At 42.5% G+C, this 22,270-nt stretch overlaps 1 pseudogene; it reads right to left on the bottom strand.

Annotated features, from left to right (window-relative positions):
* Positions 1-20,881: 20,881 nt before the first annotated feature.
* On the bottom strand, positions 20,882-21,843 carry LOC138439503 (dnaJ homolog subfamily C member 8-like; annotated as a pseudogene).
* Positions 21,844-22,270: the final 427 nt, after the last annotated feature.

The raw sequence follows: 22,270 nt of genomic DNA, 5'->3' as shown, positions 1-22,270 counted from the left end.
TTTGGAGCAGGGAATGTAGACTGCTGAGATTTGGAGGATGAATAGGACTTGATTGTTAGCCAGGTTGGGGAGACCATAAAGCTGCGACATGGGGGTATAAAGAAGAGCGAACAGGGTCAAGAGATGCAGTGAGTCTGAGTGACGTGACTTTGTGGCTGGCTGAATTTGAAGAATAGGAGAGAAAGCAGCATCAAGGCTGAGTTCAACTTTGGACAAGGCTGTCTCAATAAGTGGTGATACCATTCACTGAGGTGGGAATACAAGACACCTAGGAGGTTTATTTGTTTTGCTTGCTGGTTTGGGAAGCTAAGAAATCACTCCAGAGGTTTTATCAGAGGAGTGTAGCTATTTGCATACACTTGACCAAACTTTAAAGATGTCCCTCTTTGTCGCGTCTGTGTTCTGGGAGAACACGGAGCAGTAGGGAGGAGAGTGAAAACCAACCTGGCCTTGGTGGTCTGTGCTTGTGGCATCACATCTCGGGCTGTGGTGGGACTCGTGTTTACAGGTAAGGTCACTGATGAGAGCTTCAGGGCAGTTACAGAGTGGAGATGTTCTCTGACGTGAAAGCCAGTCAGGTTTAAGAACTTAGTAATTCCTTTTGATTACTTTTTCCCATTTGACTTCTTGTCTCTGCATTTTTATTATTTACAAAGTCAATTCTTTATACTTCTCTGGTATAAAGAAGATTAAAAAGGTGAATTTTAGAAAAGATAGCTCCATCTTATATATGTATTAGCTCATTTAACTTTTAAAATAGCCCTGTAAAGGAGGTACTTTTAACCATTAATTTATGATAAAGATTGCTAATTCCTAATAAAGGTATTTAGAAATCAACAGGTTTAAAATTTTTGACATGTCATTAACACACAGCATAAACTCTTATTCATATCCATTGGCATTAGCATGTAAATGAGGCTGACAGTTCATTGTTTTTTTAATTCTAATTATGTCTGCCTTGTCCTTCTTTTGGAAGAAGTACACTGGTAGCAGATGTGCCCGTGTGCTCAGTCGTGTCCGACTCTTTGTGACCCCATGGACTGCAGCCTGCCAGGCTCCTCTGTGTGTAGGGTTTCCCAGGCAAGAACACTGGAGTGGGTTGCCATTTCCCCCCCACCAGGGGATCTTCCCAACTCAGGGATCAAACCTGTGTCTCCTGCATCTCTTGCAGTGGCAGGCGGATTCTTTCCCACTGAGCCACCTGTGAAGCTCCAATGAATAAATCCAGAAAGTAATCTTATTTTTATACTTTTTGAAAATATTGAAAAATAGTTTGGAAAATAACTCCTTTAATTCTTCTCAAAGTTTTTGCTCACTATTCCTTTATTTTTTAATGATCATGAATATATTACATTAAACCCAAAATACTATGTAAACCATAATTTTGAATCTACGTCAAAACAGTACAACTTAAAATTAGGTTTTACCCATTGCTTCTAACTTACCTTTCAATAATACGTGGTCAGATCCTGCTTTAAATGTCCTCCTGCTTGACACACCTTGATGAAGTAAGTTTCTTGACCTCAGTTAGGCTGTTTTCCTCGTCTGTAAAATGCAGACCATGAGGTATGTGTTCAGTGCTGTAAAATTCAGAAATAATTTCTTGGGCGAGAGTGCCAGTGTAAACAGGCAATGTCCTTTTGTGCCAGAAGAGGGCGTGCCTGTGTTGCCAGCCTGAGCTGAGGTCACAACTCTTTTCCAAGATGTGGCTGAAAAGTTAGGGACAAGTGGATTGCTAGGAAAATGTGAAAGAAAAAGATTTTTTGACAGTGTCAGGAAAGAGATTGTTGTGAATAAGATTCCTTTAAGATATGAAAGCTTTCGCTGACATAGATCATTGGAGATTTCTGCTGCCAGTCAACAACATCCCCCCCTTTTTTTGCCTGTATCTGAGAATTTTTTTTTCCTCCTTCTTTGCAACTGTCTATAAATCTTTTATATCAAACAAATATAGAATCCAAAGTTTAATTTCTTAGTAGTGATCCTGAATAATTAATGTGATTAAAGATAAATTAGGTCTTCCCTGGTGGCTCAGATGGTAAAGAATCTGCCTGCAATGCAGGAGACCAGAGTTTGATCCCTGAGTTGGGAAGATTCCCTGGAGAAAAGAATGGCAACCCACTCCAGTATTCTTGCTTGGATAATCCCATGGGCAGAGGAGCCTGGTGGGGTATAGTCCATGGGGTCACAAAGAGTTGGACACAACTGAGCGACTAACATTGAGAACTGTGAAAGATAAATGGGATTGTTTGATCTCAGTGCCTTGGATATGTACAAAATCTGTTTGCCCCACATTAGGAGAATGAATTTTTCATCCTGCCTTCCTCCACGCACCTTTTTCCTTGAAGTTACTGCATTCTTTGATATTTTGTTGTCACACATAGCTCAGGAAGTTGGACAGGGACCAGGAAAAACATGGTTCTGTGAACCAACCCTGCTGTTACTGCTAAGTCACTTCAGTCGTATCCGACTCTGTGCGACCCCAGAGATGGCAGCCCACCAGGCTCCCCCGTCCCTGGATTCTTCAGGCAAGAACACTGGAGTGGGTTGCCATTTCCTTCTCCAATGCATGAAAGTGAAAAGCGAAAGTGAAGTCGCTCAGTCATGTCCGACTCTTAGTGACCCCATGGACTGTAGCCAACCAGGCTCCATCCGTGGGATTTTCCAGGCAAGCATATTGGAGTGGGTTGCCATTGCCTTCTCCGAACCAACCCTAGGGATGTGGAACTAATTTTAACATACCAAATTTTTAAAATTGACAAGATCAGAGCTGAACACAGTGACACTGGCAGTTGTGCCATTATTCTGATAAGCGTGGGGAAATAGTTTCATCTCAGCTATGTATTTTATGTGACTATGCTCTTTGATTAAGTCATCCAGGCAAACCCTTTTATTTTGCTATTATTTTTATTATAAAAAAATAATGTTTTGTTTTACATAACTGTAATTATACTTTTAACACTTTTCATATTGGAAAATGTTCTGAATCTAGAAAGCAAGATCCATTGGCATCTCCTTTTACTCTGAATCCTACTTTTAGAAGTTTTCTCTGGGGGTTGTTCTGGTAATAAACAGTGTCTTAAGTTCAGAGTCAAACTGCCCAGGTTCAAACTATGGTGCCACTGAGTTTGAAATGTAATATAAGCAAAGTTAGTCTTATACTTTCTTTCTCATTTGAAATTTGATAATTTCTTGAGCAGGAGAAAGAGAGGTGCAGTTACTGTAGAAGTGATGCCCTTTATCTGTGCAGCAGCTGATTTCAAATGATCCTTCCTTGTGCATCACAAGGAGTTAGAAACTTGTAAATACTTTTGAGATTGCTCAATTTAAAAAGAAAGAACGTAAAAGAAAAAAAGAACTCCGTGTTTCTATTTTCTTTGCTTCCCCTGTGAAATTTGGTCTTGTTTCAAGATGTGGGAGCACCTGTGATAACCTCCTGTCCACATGACCGTCATCTATCTTCTTTATTTTGGAAAAAAAAAAAAGTGAAGGTAGAGAATAGCTGATACAGGGACAAGATGTTCCTTTAAAGTTACTTTTAAAAATTACGGAATATTTCAGGCATACAAAGAAAGCATGATGAATGTTATAGAATTAAAGTGTTGGGAGTACAGATATCTCTTTGACAACCTGATTTCAGTTGTTTTGGATAAACATCCAAATGTATAGTTGCTGGATCATATGGTAGTTCTATTTTTAATATGTTAAGGAACCTCTGTACTGTCTTCCATACCAGATGTAGCATTTTACATTCCTGCCAACAGTGCACAAGGGTTTCAGTTTCTTCACATCCTTGCCAACACTTGTTTGTATGGGTATGTGTGTGTTTTTAATAACAGCTATTCTAACAGGTGTGAGGTGACATCTCATTGCGTATTTGCATTTCCCTGATAGTTAGTGATGTTGAGCATCTTTCCATATTTCTGTTGGCCGTGTGTATGTCTTCTTTGGGGAAAAGCCAATCCAAGTCCTTGGCTCGTTTTTAATCATTTCCTTATTTATTTGTTTACTATGTATATATTTATTTATGCTAATTGAGTTGTAGCAGCCATAATATCGATACCATGGATATTACTTCATCAGATATTTTCCTTTTCACTCTGTTAAATTCTTTTCTTTGTTCTGCAAAAGCTTTTTTGTTTAATATACAGATATTTGCCTATTATTGCTTTTGTTGCACGCCCAGTGTCATGAAGCCTTTCCCCTATGTTTTCTCCTAGGAGTTTTACAGTTTTGGGTCTTAATGTTTAAGTTTTGCAACCATTTTGAGTCAGCTTTTCTATGTGGCATAAGATAAGGGTCCAGTTTCATTCTTCGCCTGTGGATATCCAGTTTCCTCAGCATTGTTTATTGAAGAGATTGTCTTTTTCTGTTTTGTGTATTCTTGGCGCCCTTATTGAAGACCTTGTAGTCATGGATTTATTTCTGTGCTCTCTCTTCTTTTCCAGTCTACCTGTCTGTCCCTCTGCCAGGACCAGTTTGAGAATTAGCTTTCAGTTCAGTTCAGTCGCTCAGTCGTGTCCGACTCTTTGCGACCCCATGAACCACAGCACGCCAGGACTCTCTGTCTATCACCAACTTCCGGAGTCTACCCAAACCCATGTCCACTGAGTCAGTGATGCCATCTAGCCATCTCATCTTCTGTCATCCCCTTCTCTTCCTGCCTTCAATCTTTCCCAACATCAGGGTCTTTTCAAATGAGTCAGCTCTTTGCATCAGGTGGCCGAAGTATTGGAGTTTCAGCTTCAACATCAGTCCTTCCAATGAACACCCAGGACTGATCTCCTTTAGGATGGACTAGTTGGATCTCCTTGCAGTCCAAGGGACTCTCAAGAGTCTTCTCCAACACCCCAGTTCAAAAGCATCAATTCTGCGCTCAGCTTTCTTTATAGTCCCAACTCTCACATCAATACATGACCACTGGAAAAACCATTGCCTTGACTAGGCGGACCTTTGTTGACAAAGGAATGTTTCTGCTTTTTAATATGCTATCTAGGTTGGTCATAACTTTCCTTCCAAGGAGTAAGCGTCTTTTAATTTCATGGCTGTAGTCACCATATGCAGTGATTTTGGAGCCCCCCCAAAAATAAAGTCAGCCATTGTTTCCACTGTTTCCCCATCTATTTGCCATGAAGTGATGGGACTGGATGATATGATCTTAGTTTTCTGAATGTTGAGCTTTAAGCCAACTTTTTTACTCTCTTTCACTTTCATCAGGAGGCTCTTTAGTTCTTCACTTTCTGCCATAAGGGTAGTGTCATCTGCATATCTGAAGTTATTGGTATTTCTTCTGGCAGTTTTGATTCCAGCTTGTGCTTCCTCCAGCCCAGCGTTTCTCATGATGTCCTCTGCATATAAGTTAAATAAGCAGGGTGACAATATACAGCCTCGACATACTTCTTTTCCTGTTTGGAACCAGTGTGTTGTTCCATGTCTAGTTGTAACTGTTGCTTCCTGACCTGCATACAGATTTCTCAAGAGGCAGGTCAGGTGGTCTGGTCTTCCCATCTCTTTCAGAATTTTCCACAGTTTATTGTGACCCACAGTACTTCTTTAACTATCTGATAGAATTCACCAGTGACCACTGGTCCTGTGCTTTTCTTTGTTGGGGAGTTTTTGACTACTGATTCAGCCTCCTTACCACTCTGTTCACATTTGCTCTTTCTTCGTGATTTGGTCTTGGTGGGCTGTATGTTTCTAGGCATTTTTCTATTTCTTCTAGATTGTCCAATTTGTTGATATATAATTACTCATAGTAGCCTCTTACATTCTTCGGTTTCTGTGGCATCAGTTGTTATGTTTCCTCTTTCATTTCTGATTTTGAGTTTCCTCTTTTCCTTAGTCTAGCTAAAATGTTTGTCAGTTTTGCTGTTTTTTTTTTAAATGTCAACTCTTAGTTTTGATAGTTTTTTCCTGTTGTTTTTCTACTCACTATTTTATTTCTGCTCTAATCTTTATTATTTCCTTCCTCCTACCAAATTTGGGCTTAGTTCATTCTTCTTTTTCTGGTTCCCCGAGGTGTACAATTAGCTTGTTTATATGGGATCTTTCTTCCTTTTTAGTGTGGGCTTCCCAGGCACCAGTGGTAAAGAATCTGCCGTCCAATCCAGGAGTCACAAGAGATGTGCATTCAATTTCTGGATGGGGAATGGAGTAGGAAATGGCAACCCACTCCAGTATGCTTGCCTGGAAAATTCCATGGACAGAGGACCCTGGCCAGTTCAGTTCAGTCTCTCAGTTGTGTCTGATTCTTTGAAGCCCCATGGACTGCAGCATGCCAGGCCTCCCTGTACATCACCAACTTCCGGAGCTTGCTCAAACTCATGTCCATCAAGTCCGTGATACCATCCAACCATCTCATCCTCTGTCCTCCTCTTCTCCTCCAGCCTTCAGTCTTCCCCAGCATCAGGGTCTTTCCCAGTGAGTCAGTTCTTCCCATCAGATGGCCAGAGTATTGGAGCTTCAGCTTCAACATCAGTCCTTCCCCTGAATATTCAGGACTGATTTCCTTTAGGATGGATGGACTGGTTGGATCGCCTTGCAGTCCAAGGGACTCTCATGAGTCTTCTCCAACACCACAGTTCAAAAGCATCAATTCTTTGGCGTTCAGCTTTCTTTATCGTCCAGCTCTCACATCCAGACATGACTATTGGAAAAACCATAGTTTTGACTAGACAGACCTTTGTTGGCAAAGTAATATCTCTGCTTTTTAATATGCTGCCTAGGTTGGTCATAACTTTTCTTCCAAAGAGTGAGCGTCGTCTTTTAATTTCATGGCTGCCATCATGATCTTCAGTTATTTTGGAGCCCAAGAAAATAAGGTCTGTCCCTGTTTCTGTTGTTTCCTCCTCTGTTTGCCATGAGCTGATGGGACTGGTAAACTCCGGGAGTTGGTGATGGACAGAGAGGCCTGGCGTGCTGTGGTTCATGGGGTCTTAAAGAGTCGGACACAACTGAGCGACTGAACTGAATTGAAGTGAACTGATGGGACCAGATGCCATGATCTTAGTTTTTCGAATGTTGAGTTTTAAGCCAACTTCCTCGCTCTCTTCTTTCACTTTCATCAAGAGGCTCTTTAGTTCTTCTTCATTTTCTGCCATAAGAGTGGTGTCATCTGCATATCTGAGGTTATTGATATTTCTCCTGGCAATCTTGATTCCACCTTGTACTTCATCCAGCCTGGTGTTTTGCGTGACATACTATGCATATAAGTTAAACAAGCAGGCTGACAGTATACAGCCTTGACGTACTCCTTTCCCAATTTGGAACCAGTCTGTTGTTCCATGTCCGGTTCTAATTGTTGCTTCTTGAGCTGCATACAGATTTCTCAGGAGGCAGGTAAGGTGATCTGGTATTCCTAACTCTTTAAGAATTTTCCACAGTTTGCTGTGATCTACACAGTCAAAGACTGGTATAGTCAATAATGCAGAAGTAGATGTTTTTCTGAAACTCTCTTGCCTTTTCTATGATCCAGTGGATGTTGGCAATTTGATCTCTAATTCCTCTACCTTTTCTAAATCCAGGTTGAACATCTTGAAGTTCTCGGTTCCCGTACTTCTGAAGCCTGGCTTGGAGAATTTTGAGCATTGCTTTGCTAGCATGTGAGATGAGTGCAGTAGTCTTTGGCATTGCCTTTCTTTGGAATTGAAATGAAAACTGATTTTTTTCAGTCCTGTGGCCATTGCTGAGTTTTCCAAATCAATAAGAGACTGAGCCTGGCCATGAGGTTGCAAAGAGTGAGACATGACTAAGCATGCACTCCTAAGCAGTTTCTTCATTTTTAACACAGTGGGTGTTCACCACTGTGAAGTTCCCTCTTACTATTGATTTTGTTGTATCCCATAAATTTTGGTTTGTTGTTTTTCATTTTTTTGGTGGGAGGGGTCTCAAGATATTGCTAATTTTCCGTTTGATCTCTTCTGTGACCCGTTCGTCACTCAAGATTGTGTTAATTCCCACGTGCTTGTGAAATTTCCAGTTTTTCTTCTGCTGCTGATTTCTAGTTTGTTCCATTGTGGTTAGAATAGACACTTGGTATGATTTCAGTCTTCTTAACATGTGTGCTATATATTTTCAAACAAGATATAAGTTGTATCTGTTGAAAGTAGAGTTCCAAGGAAAGCAGACTCTGAGCAGAGGTTAACATGCCGGAAGTTTATTAAGGAGATTTTTGAGAGAGAAATTGGGCTGCAGTGCAGTCACAGGAAAGGCCTCAGCCTATCCCAGAGGGAGCTCTGAAGGTGGGACAGCCCTTCAGAATTGTCCTAAGTTGAGGTGAGGGGCCAAGCATCTTTAGCCTCACACTGACCAGACATTGGATGCAGGCTACGTCCCCAGAGGGGACCTGACTTTTTCAAGATGACTCTTTTCAGCTGAGGGTGGTCAGCCTGCAGCACTCCCAGTAGCTGGGGGAATGAGTCCCCTTTATTGCTAAAGGGAGACCTAAGTGTCTCCTCTGCATCTCTCAGAACATAGTATGTACCTCTTCGGTGCTTGCCTTTTTGGCCCAATATTGCGTTTTCAAGGTCTATTCATGCTAATACCTGTAGATATAGTCACTCATTTAATTTGTTTTTACCATATTCTGTTTTCTAAAAATGTCACATTTTAAAAATACATTTTCCCGTCGACAGGTATTTAAATTTTGCAATTTTTCACTATTCAGACATGTAGCTGTAAGCTTTTTTTTTTTCTTTTTTCTTTTTGATCTCAAGATATTGCTGATTTTCCCTTTGATCTCTTCTGTGACCCGCTTGTCACTCCAGGTTGTGTTAGTTCCCACGTGCGTGTACTTCGTGCATCCTGTACATGGACTTAGTTTATCTGGGTATATGGGTCTTAGGATGAGCACAACTTCAAACTGAGTAACTAGTGGAATCGCTGCCTACAATGCTTATACTTTGTTTCATATCCTCACGAAAAGAGATTTTAATTTTGTCAGTTTGGTAGGTTATGAAATAGTATCTCACTGTGGTTTTAGTAGAAATTTTGTTGATTACTAGTGAGATGGAGAATGTATGTATTTATTGGCTACTTGAATGACTTCTGTAAAGTGTGTTTGTCAGACATGTGCCCATTTTTCCTATTGGTTTTCTTATTAAGCTGTCTTTATATATTTTTCTTGCCCATTCTTTTCTGTCCATATATGTCCAGTTGTCTTCTGGTTTGGGGCTTGATTGTTCACTTTTTGGATAATGCCTTTTATTGAACAGGAGTTTCCTTTTATGCTGTCAAATTTAATCAGTCCTTTTGGCTTTGATTCTTCGTGTCTTATTTGAAAAAAATTATTTTCTCAGGTTAGGTCATAGAAATAGTCTGATCTGCTTTCTACTAAACGTTTTCAAATTTTGCTTTTCATAGTTTTACCTGCAGTCTCTAAGACGGAATTGTGTGTATGTTGTGAAGTGTGGACACTTTGTTCTATTTTCCCGTGGACAGCTGGTTTTCCTAACAGCATTTATTCATCGGCACATATTTTCTCCCCTGATATGCGATGCCGTTTGTCACATCAGGTTTCTGTCTATATAGGCCTTTCTTTTCCCTGCTTCAATTCTACATTTTCTTTATGATGCGTTTATTTCTTTTTTTTTTTTTTTTACTTTTTATTTTTACTTTATTTTACTTTATAATACTGTATTGGTTTTGCCATACATTGACATGAATCGACCACGGGTGTACATGCGATCCCAAACATGAACCCCCCTCCCACCTCCCTCCCCATAACATCCCTCTGGGTCATTCCCGTGCACCAGCCCCAAGCATGCTGTATCCTGCATCGGACATAGACTGGTGATTCAATTCTTACATGATAGTATACATGTTTCAATGCCATTCTCCCAAATCATCCCACCCTCTCCCTCTGAGTCCAAAAGTCCGCTATACACATCTGTGTCTTTTTTGCTGTCTTACATACAGGGTCATCATTGCCATCTTTCTAAATTCCATATATATGTGTTAGGATACTGTATTGGTGTTTTTCTTTCTGGCTTACTTCACTCTGTATATTGTGTCTTTTTATCCGGTAGAGTAGATCCTCCTTTCTTCTTGTTCTTTAAAATTATCCCTACTTTTCCCTTTTGCTCTAACATATGCATTTTAGAATGCATTCCATGAAAAATCTTCCTTGGATTGAGTTCATGTGTTGACTTTATAGATTAATTAGAGAAGAATTGACATCTTTTCAGAATAAATGGTTCCTGTCAGTGTCACCATTAACATCTGTATTTAGGTATTTTTACTGCAAACATATTTACAGCTTCCCTTATAGCTCATTGGTAAAGAATCTGTCTGCAATGCAGGAGACCCGGTTCGATTTCTGAGTTGGGAAGATCTGCTGGAGAAGGGAAAGGCTACCCACTCCAGTATTCTGGCTAGGAGAATTCTATGGACTGTATAGTCCATGGGATCACTAAGAGTTGGACACGTCTGAGTGACTTTCACTTTCACTTTTACCGCAGACATAATTTTTATACCTTACCTTTTTACTAAATACTGCATTTTGCATGTTAGTAAGTACATTTCTTTAACAACAATTTAAGGACTACATAACCATCCATTTACTTAACCGTGCCCCTGTTGACATTTAGATAGACCCGGTTTGCAATGATGATCTTTGAACTCACATCTTTCCTATCACAAAATTGTGTATAAATACTCACCTGTGTTTTATTTGTGTAATGCTAGGGTGTGTTTATAATTAACATTTATCTGGAATAGATTCACCTGTAAGAGGTGAGAAAAACATTTAACTTACACTCTCCCCACGTGATTGGCCAGCATTCACATACTTTGTCCTTTTGGTTTGACTTTGCCTTTTTTGTTTCACTATCAAGGAATGATCAGCAGTGTCCATACCTCAATAGCTGGTTGAATAAATGAAGCAGTTTTTGCTATTTGTTTTATTTTCAGCTGTGTTACTTTTCCATTCGTCTGTTTGTTGATTCTGGATCTACACCATACTGTCCTGATTATTAGAGTTGGTAGAACAAGATCCTTCTTCATCATCATCTGTACTATTATTATTTTTCAGATTTTTCTGGGATATTTCCATATCATTTCTCTTTCAGATCAATTTTAAACAGTCGGTCACTTTCCCTCTAGAACTATTATGATTTTGATTGACAGTATGTGAGTTTCCTGAAAAAATTTTTAAATCATTTATATTTTAATTTTCTGGTCTAATGAGTACTGCATATTCATCTAGCTTATGAATTCTGGAACTTTTTGGTTACAAAGATGAACCCCTCGATTTGTTTTTCAATTAAAATTCAGGGCAATTAAAGAAATCCATTGCAGCAAACAGAATCATGCCACATGTTTATTCTGTAGACAAATGTGTTTCTGTGTTGAGCAGCCCTCCCAAGACTCTGGCCTCCTCGCTACAGAACAGAGTTCCCATGGTGCCACATGTGTGCTGACTCGGCGGATTCTTGACGATACATAGTTACGTGCTCTTGGGTCAAAGGACTCTCTTAATGCCCTTTCTCCTTCAAACCCTTAAGGGAATTCTGTGCCTGTCCTCCTCAGAGTTACCTTTTTATGATACGGAAATAGGACGCAGAGCCTGTAGGGCATGGGAGGGAGGGCTCTGTAACTCTTTTTCACACCTGCTTGGATTCTGGCAGTAGTATTTGCTGAGTGAGGGACGGAGGCTGGTTTGTCATGCGTTTTCACAGAGCTCTGATGGCTCCAGGCCAACCCATTTAGCCTTTGTCTTTTTTCCTTGCATAAAACTGCCTATTTTTCACTTCAGATGAGGGTGTCAGGCGCTCAGAGATGTCTGTTCCTGTTTCACATGCACGCCATCTGTGGTCCCTGTTGTCTGAGGCTCCCAGATCGGCCCAAATACCCGTTGGTCAGCGTGCAGAGTGGCCGGGGCCCCAGCCTGTGTTTGTCCCTGTTGGTGCAGCACCCACCCAAGCATCGTGGCATCAGTGTTGTGGACGGAGCTCTTGAAGGTTTGATTACTTTTAGAAAAGTTGCAAACGTAGTGCAGAGTTCCCACCCAGTTCCCCCAGTGGCTTACTCTTACATTATCATAATTGTCACCAGTCGCTCAGTCGGGTCTGACTCTTTGCGACCCCGTGAATCATAGCACGCCAGGCCTCCCTGTCCATCATCAACTCCCGAAGTTCACTCAGACTCACGTCCATCGAGTCCGTGATGCCATCCAGCCATCTCATCCTCTGTCGTCCCCTTCTCCTCCTGCCCCCAATCCCTCCCAGCATCAGAGTCTTTTCCAATGAGTCAACTCTTCGCATGAGGTGGCCAAAGTACTGGAGTTTCAGCTTTAGCATCATTCCTTCCAAAGAAATCCCAGGGTTGATCTCCTTCAGAATGGACTGGTTGGATCTCCTTGCAGTCCAAGGGACTCTGAAGAGTCTTCTCCAACACCACAGTTCAAAAGCATCAATTCTTCGGCGCTCAGCCTTCTTCACAGTCCAACTCTCACATCCATACATGACTACTGGAAAAACCACAGCCTTGACTAGATGGACCTTAGTCGGCAAAGTAATGTCTCTGCTTTTGAATATGCTGTCTAGGTTGATCATAACTTTTCTTCCAAGGAATAAGCGTCTTTTAATTTCATGGCTGCAATCACCATCTGCAGTGATTTTGGAGCCCGCCAAAATAAAGTCTGACACTATTTCCACTGTTTCCCCATCTATTTCCCATGAAGTGATGAGACCAGATGCCATGATCTTCGTTTTCTGAACGAAGTTGGCTTTAAGCCAACTTTTTCACTCTCCTCTTTCACTTTCATCAAGAGGCTTTTTAGTTCCTCTTCACTTTCTGCCATAAGGGTGGTGTCATCTGCATATCTGAGGTGATTGATATTTCTCCCGGCAATCTTGATTCCAGCTTGTGTTTCTTCCAGTCCGGTGTTTCTCACTCTGCATATAAGTTAAATAAGCAGGGTGACAATATACAGCCTTAATGTACTCCTTTTCCTATTTGGAACCAGTCTGTTGTTCCATGTCCAGTTCTAACTGTTGCTTCCTGACCTGCATACAGATTTCTCAAGAGGCAGGTCAGGTGGTCTGGTATTCCCATCTCTTCCAGAATTTTCCACAGTTTATTGTGATCCACACAGTCAAAGCCTTTGGCATAGTCAATAAAGCAGAATAGATGTTTTTCTGGAACTCTCTTGCTTTTTCGATGATCCAGCGGATGTTGGCAATTTGATCTCTGGTTCCTCTGCCTTTTCTAAAACCAGCTTAAACATCAGGAAGTTCACGGTTCATGTATTGCTGAAGCCTGGCTTGGAGAATTTTGAGCATTACTTTACTAGCATGTGACTAGTATTCAGATTTCACTGTTTTCCCCTAATGTCCTTTTCCTGTTCCAGGATCTACCCAGGATATCACATTACATCTTGTCACCCTCTCTCCTTAATTTCCTCTGATCTGTAACAGTTACTTAGCTTTGCCTCTTTGATGATGTCAATTTTGAGGAATACTGGACAGATGTTTTGTTGACTGCCCCTCAGTCCAGATTTCTCTCCTGTTTTTCTGGTTATTAACCTAGTTGTGGGGTTCCGAGAGGAGGACCAGAGGTACAGTACATTCTTACCACCTTGTGTCCAGGGAACATGCTGTCATTGTGACATATCCCTGATGGTGCTGACCTTGACCACCTGACCAGGGTAAGTGTCTGCTAAGTTCTTCCACTGGAAGTGTATTCTCCCCGCCTCCTGTTAGGATACGCTACTATTTGGAGGCAACTCAGTAAGCACAATATAGTCCCAATTTAAGAGGTTTGTTAATTGTGTGGCCTGTGTGCTCAGTTCTGTCTGACCCTTGGCAACTGCATGGACTGTAGCCCGCCAGGCTCCTTGTCCATGGGATTCTCCAGGCAAGAATACTGGAGTTGCCATTTCCTCCTCCAGGGGATCTTCTCAACCCAGGGATCGAACCCAGGTCTTTTGAGTCTCCTGCATTGGCAGGTAGATTCTTTACCACTGAGCCACCTTGGAAGACCCTATGTTTAAACCATGCCTATTCTTTTTTGTACTTTGTGTTTAAAGTCTTAAGCATAAATAAAAATTACCTGGCCCTAAGAAGGACTTAAAGTAATTTCTCAATTCCTGGGAGGAATGTTTCACAAAACAACGCTGCTCCCAGTCTTTGTTTGTTTTATTGGTTTTATTTAAAAGTCTCTGAATCCTGTGTGCTACATTCTTGGACTACGTGGGCTACTCCGTTGGAACCTTAGGAGTTCACATTTCCAGATGCTTGTTGTGTTGTTTGTGGGGTGAAATTCTCAATGAATTTGACTTTTTTTATTTGATTAGTCTTTTGAGCTCAATTCAGATGACTACATTTTCCCTTCAAGTCCATTTCTAAAGAAGAAAAATGTTTTATTGTTTTAGCATATAATAGGAATGTCCTTGAAATGAAATATATAAAAATTATGTTTTTGTTCATCAAATCATCATTGTATGTGCTCTTAGGGAACCTATCTCAAAAAACATTATAATAACTTCATGATGTTGAAAATAACCAATTTTGCAAATCCACATTTGCAGACCCTTTATTTCATCCATAGGTGCACACGTTTCATTAAGGTGCACTGGTTAATGTGTATTTTCGGAACATTAGAGCTTCGTTTTCCTTTTTCTTATGACTGTGAACTCATTTAAGCAGTTGTTTTGAGTGTGTTAGAGGATTTTGTCTTTAAGTCCATCTTAACATCCAGTACCAGAGGGGAAAGTTCACAAAGTACATTTTAAGAAGAATTTTTCTCACTTCATGGCACTCGGTATGACAGCTCAAAAACAGAATAATGTTTTTAATCAACCACAGGGGAAATCCTTTCCCTGGCCCCTCAGTTCCACTTTCAGCCAGTCAAAAGAATCTTAATTCATGTGGGGGGATTCCCACAGGTCTATAATAAGTCTCCTTTGAAGCTGTCGCGTGTGTGTGGAATGGAGGGCCGTACGGCATCCGTCCTCTCTCAGTTGAGTGAGCGCTGTTCAGCGTACCGCCACAATGTTTTACTATTACTCATCCCCTTTTCTAAGTAGAGATGTGCAAGAGTGAGAAAGGCTGAGCTTTATAAAATGAAATAGAAAAAATTAGTCTGTTCCCAGGTCAGTCAAAGGCCTATTAAGTATAAGGTCTTTGGATTTATGCCAGCTCTTTTTTATGCAGTAAGCAATGAAAGCCATACAGAACTTTTGGAGACAGGAGCGCACCGCCCCCCACCCATCCCCCAGCTACCTTCTGCTGCACCCATGGGCCCACTCCGATTAGCTGCAGGCTCTCCTGTCCTTGGTATGCAGGGTCAGGCATCCTTTTACTGCTCAGTTCTGGCAGGTATGTGTCCTGCAGTTATCATCAGGTCAGATTCTAAGGACTGGAAATGATCTTCAGAAAGGTAATAACTATTGAGCCATTTGGGGGAAAACTGTGCCAAGCTGAAGAGCCTTGACACACCGTAGGGAATTGGTATACTCTGAAAAGGGCAGTCAGAGGACACTGAGTGGACCACCTGCTCCATGCTGTGCTTTCTTGAGCCCAGGGGGTGATGCCATGGCTTCTGCAAGGACAAAATGGTGTTTACACCCCCTTTGACTCCCTGACCCTGTCCTGCCAGGAACCTGTGAAACCCCAGCAGTAAACAGGAGGCGGCCATCCACTCCACCACTCATGCACACTTGCAGATTTGAGTACTGGATGGACGTTGTCTTCCATGAACGGAAATCTCCTGGCAGGTACCCAGGAGGCGGTGTGCCTGAGTGTCATCTGCCTTGTCCTCCGCACCATGCCCAGGCCTCGGTAGGGTTTGTTCTTGGGGAAAGAGCTCTAGAGATATGACACATTGGGGGAGGGGGCAAGTAACAGAGGCTGTCTTCTCTGTAAGGTATTTGCAAGTCCTTCCCACCCCATCCGAAAGCCAACCAGCAGTTAAAAAAAAAAAAGTTTCTCCTGAGTTTTCCTGGTGCTTCTGCAGGCCTTTATAGCTCAAAAACTTAATTAACATATTTTCATGAAAAACTAAACTTTTTTGTTCTGTGCCTAGCAGAGTCCCATCTGTGAGGGTCTTTGGACATTGCTTTCCACCTTTTATTTCCCTCCTTTTTATGTTGCTTCTCCTCTAAAATCCCTTATTTTTCCTCTGGTGGCAAAACTTCGGGGAGTGGTGCATTTGATCCAACTCCTGCTGGGCTGGCTGTGCTCTCCAGTGGACTTGAGATGGTCCGTAGGGTCCTTGCGTGCCTGCTCTGAGCCGGGTCTGCTTGAGAGGGCTTTGTGGGCTGCCGGGTGGAGCCCAGTCCCCCTCAGTCCAGAACCAGACTACATCTTAGGGATGGTTTTGAAGCTGCACAGGGAATACCTCTTGCAGTAATTTTTTTTTCCAGCTTCATCTCTTTCCTACATTCATTCATTCAACAAACATTACTTGCCTGTTTTGAGCCAGGCTTGGATTAGGTGTGCATGCTAAGTCGCTTCAGTCATGTCCGACTCTCTGCAGCCCTATGAATTATATCCCACCAGGTGCCTCTGTCCATGGGATTCTCCAGACAAGAATAGTGGAGTGGGTTGCCATGCCCTCCTCCAGAGGATCTTTCTGGCCCAGGGATTGAACCCGCGTCTCTTAACGTCTTCTGCATTGGCAGGAGGGTTCTTTATCTCCAGCACCACCCGGGAAGTCCCTGATAAGGTGGGGGATACAGAAATAAAAAAGCCGAGCACCGTCTTCAGTAAGCCTGCAGCCTGGGGAGATAAATAGAAAGCACTGTGCTAACAGCTCTTGATTACAGAAGCGCCCAGTAGGGCCGGCAGTCCAGGCACTCATGGCAGAACATTCTGGAAAAACTGACAGATGACCTTGGGAGGTGGGGGAGACAATGGGTTGTGGTCACGGAAGGGGCGTGAGAGCCAGGGGCCACATCAGGCCCTCGAGGTGCTCCTGGGGGACGTTGCTGCCTATTCAGAGGCCTTCAGAGTCTAGAGACTGAGGAACATGCTTAGCACTGCAGGGTGTTAGGATCTGGTTGAGGTTAGTGTTTGTTAAAGACAGTTCCTCAGACAGTAGAGTTATGAGCACATCCGAACGTTTTACTAACAGTTTTGCAGTGCGAGGAAAGAGGCCCCTGGTAGGTGTATTCAGAATCACTCTAAGTAGGAAGAATGATTAAATCATCACTGAAAAGCATGTCTGGTTGCAAATCCTTAGAGTAGACTCTTTAACTGATAGTTGACAACCAACTGGGTGAGTGGACATGGGTTCCCCAGAACAGACCTTAATTTTCTTCAGATTCACTAGCAAAATAGCATAGGAAAGAAAACATTTTATCTGGAATGTTGTTGATGTCTTTCCACTAGGATGTGAATTTCACAGTAGGCAACTTGGTTCTATTCCAGACCAGGTTCGGGGAAGTTTTTCCTTAACAGGTTCAAGGTGGAGGGGAAGGTGGAGTTAGGAATTAGCAATAGCTTTTCCTCCAGAAGAGTCAGTTTTAGGTTTTTAATTTGAATGATAACTGTTCTTACCACAGTAAAAGAGGTGATGATGATGTTAAGTTGATGATGGAAAGATTTTAGAGGAAGAGCTCAGGGAAGAGAGCGGAGACCCTTCCCGTGGGCGGTGGGCCCAGTCTTCCCTCCCTCCCCTTCCGCAGGCCTGGTCCATCTCTGTCTGAGACATCAGAAGCAGTGACAAAACTAGGGAATCACTTGCACCTGGCTGGGGCCCTGAGGCTCTTCTCCGCATTTCTGCCCTAATTCACTGTAATTATGTAAGATTCTGTCCTTTCTCAGAAACGTGAGGGCTGCACCTACTACTTCAGCCTCCTTCAGTACATCTGCTGTTTGTTAAAATAGAGCCTTCAGAGGTGCCCTTGCCCCAGGTTCCTGCCTCTTGGCATGTAACGGTCTGCACTGCATTTTCTTGTCTCTATTTAACAATGTCATGGTGTCATTCTGGGCACAGATGTAGCTAGGTTGCAAGAATTGTCAGGGAACCTGAACTTGGGGCAGGTCTCCGTGGTCGTGGGGGGTCGCACCCCTCTGACCAGATTCTTCTTTGACAAATGTCTCTGTGGTTGTATTGTTCCAGTGTTCTCTGTTCTCTCTAATTATAATGTTTAATTGCTGTCTTGTCAACATACTGCCAGAAAAATAACCGTCCATAACTACCTGATACAGATTGTGCAGGCCTATTTTAAGAAGACACGTTTCTCTTCTAAACTTGATGGGAATAGGGACTCGCCCTTAACTTTTATTCCTGTTAGAAACATATATTCAAAATAATTCTTCTTCTTTTTTTAATTGTCATCCAGGTTGCAAAAATATCTGCCTCTAAGAATTCAGGAGGACCTACTTTGTGGGAGCAAAGGTAGTGAGTCATACCTTCAAGCTTGGAAACGAGAGTTCGCTTGTGCTTCTTCATCCAGTTGGGAAGTTTCCTAGGCAACCATTTATGCAGCAATTAAAAGATGAGGAGTTAAGAGGTATGTCCATGGACATTTTAATCCTCAGATGCAATCCTTGTCAGATTGAAACCTCAGTTTTCATCTTTTCATTTAAAATGAGTAAATGAAAAAGCTTAATACTTAATTATAGAAAAACACACTGTTAAGATACATTGTATGTTTTATGTTATATCTGCTTAACGCTCTTTCTCTGATGGGAGTGTTTTTTATATATTAATGCCGGCTTGTATGGGAAAGGAGAATAGAATTTACTGCTTGAAATGATTTTATTTAGCTGTGAAGTTGTTTGGAAAAGCAGATACCTTCTCATGTGCCTGTATGTGAGTTTGTCATTATCAGTAGAGTTTGCAGCATGTGGCCCAGGGAGGTCGGTTAATCCTTTGTTTCTTCTCTCCGTGTTCACACTTGAGTTTATCTCCTGATGTGTCAGTTGTTTCAGTCTTCCTTAGAAGGTGCTGCAGTGTCCTGCTCGGTGGCTCGAGGGAAAATGGGGAAAGCAGGGAGGAACTCTCCAGCAAGTGGACACATCCTTGGTTTACTAAAGACTTTGCTCTAGCTCTTCACCCTCATCCTTATGTAGGTTTCTACTTGGATGGTCCACGAGGACATGGTAAACATTTCTCTTCCTCTGTGAAGCACCTAACACTCCCAGACTTGCTTTAACCTGGACTTGCACTAAATTCCATCTCAGTGAATACGGTGGCTGCTGTTCCTGCACCGGTGATTGAGGAAGGTCCTCCTGGTTGTGTGACTAGTTTCATTTTCAGTAGTGTCAGAGATAACCTGAGAAGAACCAGAATATTAAAGTGCTAGTGGTGCTCGTTTTAAATAGGGCTACGCTGTGATCCCCCATCGCGGGTTCTGCAGAAATGTTAAGCCCAAGATGAAACCTAAAACCTGGCTGTTTGTACCTGGAGACAGAGAGAAGCCACCTCCCTACTCGGAGGGCCTGCGGGCTGAGTGAGTGTCTTGAACTTGTAGCCACAATCATTTGCATTTTCTTTTGGATGCCTCAGTTGATTCCCTTCTGTCACCAACAACTTCGCTACTCTCCTGCTGCATAAGTGTGACAGATGAAGTAGGTGAATTCTGTCATGACGGTTTTTTATCTCCTCCCTGGGTACCTAGATGTGTGGAAGAAATGGTAACAAATCCTGGTCAAAAGTCAAGCCTCTGGACTCTTTTTTTCCCCTGAAACAAAAGTGAGTGAGAATGTACTAATTCTCACAATTATCTAAGCCACATAATGCTTAAAAAGTCCTTTTTGATACTGACCTTTTAGTGGTACTGATGGTGCAATTCTAGTCTTAATTTTAACTTCCTTCATTTCATATTGCATTACATATTTGAAATGGCAGGCTGTAGTTCATGAACTTCCTTAGGTTATTTTTAAACAAGGTGGGTTGTAAATAGGGTAATGCTTTGGCTTATTTTCAATATCTATGTTTCTACTTTTTTTGTGAAATAAAAATTGGTTTACCATTTGATTCATGGTGTTAATTCATCTCATGTCTCCTGTTTGCCAGTCACAGTACTAGGCCCTGGAGATACAAAGATTAAGACCTAATCTCTTATTTTAAAGGTGCTAACATGGGACAGAAGGAAAGACATGCAAATAAGTATTGTTATAAGAACAGCAAACACTTCTGTTGCATTTACTGTGTGCTGGAAGCTGTTCCCAGTGCTTTCTAGGCATTCACTTTATCTCATGGATTAATCCAGAAGCCCTGTGATGTTTGTACTATTATTTCCCCTATTCTTTTTTTTAGAGTATAAAAATGTATTACACATACAGAATATTACCACTAACAAACGCAGACAGGCAAGGACACCACGCTATGGGATGGAGAACGGCTAGCTGTTTGGAAAGTGAACAGGTTGGGTGGCTTGGAGCCTCATGCCATACCGGTTGGCCAGTCAGATGGGAAAGCACATGCCAAACTCTGGGGACATCAGGGCGTCCAGGGACTCCTCTGGGTGTCCGCTGCCTTCCCATCTGATCTGGGGCTTCGAAGGACGCCACAGCCAGAAGCAAGCAACTGAAGCGAGGGGGCTTCCTAAGGTGGGCCAGGCTTGTCTCTGAAGTCACGGCAACACCAATGTTAGCAGTATGTTTAATTGGATGACTTCCACAAACTACACATAACGTTTCTAACCATCACACTTCAGTGAAATACAGAACATTAAGTTAGAGGCTGTGGGAAGAGAATGCAGCCCCTTCCAGTCCCAGTTGGTCTGGGGGTAAGCGTTGGGGGGAAGTTTCTTTTTAAACCGAGCCCCTCATTTCAACGTACAAAAGAATTACTCTGATCGATATTAAACTGTATTGAAAACAAAATGGACTAAAAAGCAAATACTACTCTATGTTGGGGTGAAAATGGGAGGAAAGAAAGAGTCCTTCAAAGCAGGAGGGAGACAGTTGGGGAAGGTTCCGCAGCTGTGACCCTTGGCAGTCACTCACGCTGCTCCATTTTTACTTTCGGTGGTCTCAGGAAGGTCCGGTTTTTCTTCTCTTTCTTTCCTTTTGTATTTGCTTGGAAGTTTCACCAGCTGTGCATGCTACCATCTCGACTTTGCTAAAAATTTTTCTGCCACTCCCTTTCTTGTTGGGTTTTTGCTTGACCTTCAGTCTCTTCCTCCTGTTGTTGCTTCCGTTCATGCGTCTCTTTGGCTTTTCATTTACAGCTCAGCAAAGAGTTTCATGGTCTGTTTGTATATTGCTTGTTTAAACAGCTCAGGGTTCCTCCTCCACATTTGTAAGCCTGCCTTCCTTCTTTAATTGCTTTTTTCGCTCTTTAATGGTGTGTTCCACACCTTCTCCTCCTGCCTGAATCGCACCGAGGGCCCTCTGCTTTTGTTCCTGATCCGGTAGCAACGTGTAAGCTTTGTCCGCAGCTTCAAAAGCCCCTTGTGCTCTGTCAGCATCATCTTGAGTTTTGTCAGGATGCACCAGTATGGATAATTGCCGAAACCTCTTTTTTATTTCTTCATATGTCACTTTGGGATCTATCTGAAGAACCTCAAATGGGTTCAAATTGAAGTAGGAAGAACCAGGACGAGTTAGTCTTTCAATCTGATTTTTGGACATTAGAACTGAATCTCTCTTCTCTATTTGTTCCACCTCACTGTGAGTGAAGTCACTCAGTCGTGTCTGACTCTTTGCGACCCCGTGGACTGTAGCCCACCAGACTCCTCCATCCATGGAATTTTCTAGGCAAGAGTACTAGAGCGGATTGCCATTTCCTTTTCCAGGGGATCTTACTGACCCAGGGATCGAACCTGGGTCTCCCGCATTGCGGGCAGATGCTTTGACCATCTGAGCCACCAGGCAATCAGAAGGTCATAAATGCTTCCTCTGTGCTCCCTCCTTCACCCAAAGCCCTGCTCTCTCATGGAGCTGCCATTTCCCTGGCCCAGCGACCATGTGACTCTATTTTCTCTCTTTTATACATAGATAAATTAGGGCAGAGAGAGGTTAAGCACTTGTCCAGGGTCATAAAGCTTGTTTTGGTTGACAGTCAGATGCAGTAAGATACAGAAAGAGAGCTGCCTATGGAATGCTCTGGCAGAACAAGGGGACATCCACCCGAGGGGCTGGGGAATGGAGCTGTACTATCATGCTGTCTTCCCAGAGGAGAGGATCCCTGAACAAGTCCTGTTCAGAGGGCTGGCTGCTAAGTCACTTCAGTCGTGTCCGACTCTGTGCGACCCCAGAGACGGCAGCCCACCAGGCTCCCCCGTCCCTGGGATTCTCCAGGCAAGAACACGGGAGTGGTTTTCCATTTCCTTCTCCAATGCATGAAAGTGAAAAGTGAAAGGGAAGTCGCTCAG

The sequence above is a fragment of the Ovis canadensis genome, chromosome 4 (assembly GCF_042477335.2).
Source record: "Ovis canadensis isolate MfBH-ARS-UI-01 breed Bighorn chromosome 4, ARS-UI_OviCan_v2, whole genome shotgun sequence".
Classification (NCBI taxonomy): Eukaryota; Metazoa; Chordata; class Mammalia; order Artiodactyla; family Bovidae; genus Ovis; species Ovis canadensis.
The sequence above is the reverse complement of the archived record's forward strand: the minus strand, read 5'-3'. Positions and strand labels throughout refer to the sequence as shown.